The 5,394-nt window shown below is 29.8% G+C and overlaps 1 pseudogene; it reads left to right on the top strand.

Annotated features, from left to right (window-relative positions):
• The first annotated feature begins 250 nt into the window (after positions 1–250).
• On the top strand, positions 251–5,026 carry LOC145185065 (uncharacterized; annotated as a pseudogene).
• Positions 5,027–5,394: the final 368 nt, after the last annotated feature.

Here is a 5,394-nt window from a genome sequence, read left to right as displayed (position 1 = left end):
AAAGAGATTTGAAAAAAATGAGTTTATACCTTTTTCTCTTTTTTTGTTATATTTTCTTTCTAGCTGTATTACTTTTAAAATTGAAAAAAAAAACTAAATAGTGTCAAATTAGGTGTAACCGATTGTTCTATGTGCAAAATAGCGATAGTTATTAATGTTATTTTGTTCTATTTCCAACAACCAATAAAATTGTTTATAAATCGCATTAAATAATACAAGTTCTTGTTTATTTCCTCTTTAAAATTTTAAAATGGCGGAAAATATTAATGTAGATCTTGGAGTAATAAACCAAAATACAGGTATTTTCTTATATATTCTAGTGCTAATCGGCTTTTTTTAGTATTAAAAAAAATCCAGCACATTATTTTAGTAGGAAATGTGTTATCATCTTATTAGAACCTCACGGATTCTCTTGTATATGTGACATATGCACTAGTGTATGTATGTCACATATATAACAGAATCCGTGAGGTTCTAATAAGATGATAACACAATATATATATATATATATATATATATATATATATATATATATATATATATATATATATATATATATATATATTTCTGAAGATGTTTCTGAGATTTCTTAAGAGTCTTTATTGACAAAATATTGTGTAAAAAATTGAAATTAATGATTTCTAATAATTTATTATTGCTCTGTTCTTTTAAGAACATTGAGCTTTGTATTATTTTGATATAATACATAACCAATCAATATATTTGCTACTACTAGTTGAGCACTCTACTCAAGTTCGTCCAGTAAAATGGAAAAATTCAATTTAAGATACTCCATCAAGAACATACCAATACCATCGGAAAAAGAATACAAACTAAAGCTAATCGAGAAAACTGAATCATTTTTGAAGAAGATGAGGTGGAAGGCGTTATTTCTCATTAACAGCAAACTAACTTCTAAAGAAGACCATAATCATGTGAACTATGGAATCAATTCGATAAAATGTCCACCGCAAATAAAAGAAATGGCTTCTTTCGAAAAAGACGTATTACATTTAATTAGAACAATAAAATTTAGAAAAGTCAAAAACACGTTTCAAAATAAAATGAAAAAGGACATAAAAACCATACAAATGTCTAAAAAAACGCTTATAAAGGCTGACAAAACGGCAAATATGTACAAGTTATCTAAAGAAGAATATAACCATCTTTTAACTAATGCTATCACCACCACCTACAAAAAAGGTGACACAAAACTAAAAGACAAAATAGATAAACAAGGGAATAGCATTTTACGTAACCACGATGTTTATAATAAAATCAAAATAAACGGTTCTTCTGGATGTTTTATTACATTGAAAGACCACAAAGAAAACTTTATCAACAACCCTACTGTACGACTCTTAAATCCAGCAAAAAACGAGGTAGGAAGAATAAGCAAAATTATTTTATCTCAAATAAACAATGAACTCAAAAGTAAGCTTCTTGTAAACCAATGGCAAAGCACCTTAAATGTTACAGACTGGTTTAAAAAAATTAAAAACAAACATCTTTACAAATTTCTAATTTTTGACATTAATGATTTTTATCCTTCAATAAGTGAAAAAACTCTCAACACTGCAATCAATTTTGCCGAGCAGCATCTTTTACTAAACTCCGAGCAAAAGGCAATAATAAAGCATGCAAGAAAATCTTTACTTTTTAACAACAAAGAAACGTGGATTAAGAAAAATGGGGGACAGTTCGATGTTACTATGGGGGCTAACGATGGTGCTGAAGTATGTGAAATAGTAGGAATCTTTCTATTATTTCAACTTTCGCAACATTATAAAAGAGAGGATTTCGGGCTATATCGTGACGACGGGCTAGCAATATTTAAAAACAAAAACGGCCAACAGATGGAAAAAATCAAAAAGCATTTTGTGAAAATATTTAAAAATAATGATTTTCTTATTTCCATCAAATGCAATATGAAAATCGTAAATTATCTCGATGTGACACTTGATCTTAATGATAATTCTTTTCGACCGTACTCGAAATGTGATAATGAACTGTGTTACGTCAACTGCGATTCCAACCATCCACCTAGTGTTATCAAAAGACTACCTCGAACTGTTGAATTAAGATTATCTTCAACTTCATCGAACGAACTTATTTTTAAAAATGCTACTCCATCTTACGAAGAGGCTTTAAATAAAGCAGGCTATAAATGTAAACTCAATTATCAACATCAAGTTGCCACGACTAAAAATACAAAACGCAAGCGAAACATTATATGGTTTAACCCTCCATTCAGTAAAAACGTGGAAACAAAAATAGGAAACCGTTTACTTACATTGGTTGACCTTCACTTTCCGGTATTTCATAGATTGCACAAAATTTTCAATAGAAATTCGATCAAGGTAAGTTATAGCTGTATGCGAAACGTAAAATCCATCATTAATTCGCATAATCACAAGGTTTTACAAGACCAAAGAAGCATACCAAAAATCACCTGCAACTGTATCAACAAAACCGCTTGTCCTTTAAACAATCAATGTTTGTTAAGCAATATCGTTTATAAAGCTATCGTGAGTTCCGAAAATCTTGAACTCAAAGAAAAAGTTTATTTTGGCATTAGCGAGACACCATTTAAGCTAAGATATGCTAACCATTTAAAATCTTTTAATACGGTCAGGTATAAGAATGATACCGAGCTTTCAAAGGAAATTTGGAAATTCAAAGAAAAAGCCATCACACCTATAATAAAGTAGAGAATTGTAAAGCGCTGCAAACCTTACAACCCTGAAACCAAGATTTGTAACCTTTGCCTTCACGAGAAGTTTGAAATTTTATCGTATAAAGAAAACAACCTGCTTAACAAAAGAAGCGAAATAATATCTAAATGTCGACATGCTAACAAGTTCCTTTTATCCTCTTTTGATACTGAAGACTAAATGATTGCGTCTTTTTGCTCATTACGACAGAATTCGTTCTACCGTAAATTTGATTCGTTTTTAAACGGTTTTTTACGTTTTTAATTTGTAATTAATAGCTGATGATTTCCGTAAGGCACGAAACTTTAAGTACTATTAATATGTTGTTTTTCTCCATTTAAATAACAGATATATATATATATATATATATATATAATCATTATTACACGTTGTATATACTAAATAAATTTAGACTCAAATGTAAATAAATTGCTTCATATGTGGAAGAAATTATCTTATTTTTACCTCTTTGCATTGCATAACTTTTTTAGGTTTCATTTTTATTTTTAGTTTACCCACAACAAGCTAATATCATGGTTACTCTCAATGGTTCAACACATCTTTCAATTGCTGGTCAACTGCGATTACCTCCGCACGGTGGGAAAACGAGAAAACGTTAGGCAAACTGTTATAACTGGAAACAGTCAAAAAGAAAGCAACTTAGTCAATCAGGAAAAGAATATATAAATACCAGGGGCAAGGTTATTTAACCAAAAAGTATTAAAAATAAAAAAGATTGTGGAAATTGTTGCAAGTTTAAGTGTTCCGTGAAAATTTCAGAAGACGAGAGAAAAAAATTATTTAATGGATTGTGGGGAATGTCTCAAATTGAAAAGCAACACTTTTTTAGTAAAGCTACTAAGCGATTAGATAAAAAAAATGACTCAGATCAATAAAGTAAGCAAATAAAGAAGAAAATATACTTATTTTTACAATTTCTTTGTTGATAATGTCAAACATCGTGTATGTAAGGTGTTTTATTTGTCTACATTAGACATCAGCAGCAGGCAAGTACCATACTATCATGAAAATAAGCTTGAAACTGGTATTCCTGCCCCTACAAAATGGGGGAAACATTGTCAAAAAAAAGTTCTTGAAATGACTAAACAGAGTATAGAAAACCATATTAACTTGTTTCCACGAGTTGAGTCACATTATTGTTGAAGCATTTCCTGCAAACAATATTTTGATGGTTCATTAAGTTTGAAGAAACTTTATGATTTGTATTTAACATATTGCACTCAATATAAAATTTTACCAGCAAAGGAATATATGTACCGCAATATTTTTAACACCAAATTTAATATTGAATTTCAAAAGCCAAAAAAAGATCTATGTGATACATGCTACCAATTTTGCATTATTGAAAATGCAAGTGAAGAACAAATCCAAAAGTATAACAAGCATATTGCATCAAAAAATGAAACAAAGATCGAGAGAGATAAGGATCGAAAGTTGAAGTCCCCTACCACAACCATATTTGTATTGATCTACAAAATGTCTTGAGCTTGCCAAAAAGTAACGTGGGAAACTTCTTTTATAAAAGAAAGCTCAGTTGTTATAATTTAACAGGTTACTCTTCGCTGAACAAAAAAGCATATTGTGTATTATGGCATGAAGGTATGTCTGGTCATTCCGGTAACGATATTGCCAGTACTGTGATATGTATGCTAAATTAAGTTTACAAGGATCTTCCTAATATTGACAAGTTTTTACTTTGGTTTGATTCTTGTGTTCCACAAAATAGAAACAGTCATATGTCAGCTGCATTGCGTGAGTTTCTTATTGATCATCCAAATATTAAAATCATTGAACAAAAGTATTGTGAGCCAGGGCATAGCTCCATTCAAGAATGTGATAATATACATAGTCAGATTGAGAAATCATTACATTCGGCAGAAATATTCAGCCCTCCCGAGTTGGTAAAAGCAATATTGAATGTTAACCAACGTAAACCATTTTTTGTATACCAAATGCAAAAAAAGGACATTAAAAATTTCTCAAAAATTGCCTGTCTTATGAACTAAAAAAAGGTTCCATACTTTAATGTCAAAACACTTGTATATAGATCTAATGCTCCTGGTCATGTGTATTTCAAGAATCGTTTTACAGATATTTATAAGGAGGTACGGCTGTCTAAGCCAAAAAACACTAGAGGATCAGGAAGTAATCTTGAAGAACCATCAATTCCATTGGCACCTTGTTTTCGACATAATATTAAAATTTCTAGTGAGAAAGTAAAAGACATTGTTTCTATGTACCCATACATACCAGCTGTAGATGTTTGTTTCTATAAAACATTATTTCGGTAGTTTTTTTTTCAACTCTTCATCCGGAAACAAGTTTCATTTTAATTGTTTCATTTATATACTTTAGTTATGTTATGCAACATTCAGTTTTAATTTGTATAAGGTTCATTAAAACTGTTATTAACATGTTATTCGTATTAAAAACTTTGTTTATTTTCAATAAATCCTTTTAGATAGAAATGATTTTCTTTAAATAATATAGCTCTTGTTAAAAGCTACCCATCCTTCCAGAAGCAATATCAGTTGAATTCTGTCAAAGTAGCAATAAGAAAGCTAATTATATCATCCCATCTGTTTAAGTTTTCCAACGAAGTGTTTTAGGTTTCTTTATTTGAGTTTAAATCCCTAAGTTAAAAGTAATTTGTTTTAAT

This window comes from Hydra viridissima, unplaced genomic scaffold, assembly GCF_058129835.1.
Source record: "Hydra viridissima isolate aposymbiotic clone 2 unplaced genomic scaffold, HvirCarnegie_v1 scaffold_20, whole genome shotgun sequence".
In the NCBI taxonomy this organism is placed as follows: Eukaryota; Metazoa; Cnidaria; class Hydrozoa; order Anthoathecata; family Hydridae; genus Hydra; species Hydra viridissima.
The sequence above is the reverse complement of the archived record's forward strand: the minus strand, read 5'-3'. Positions and strand labels throughout refer to the sequence as shown.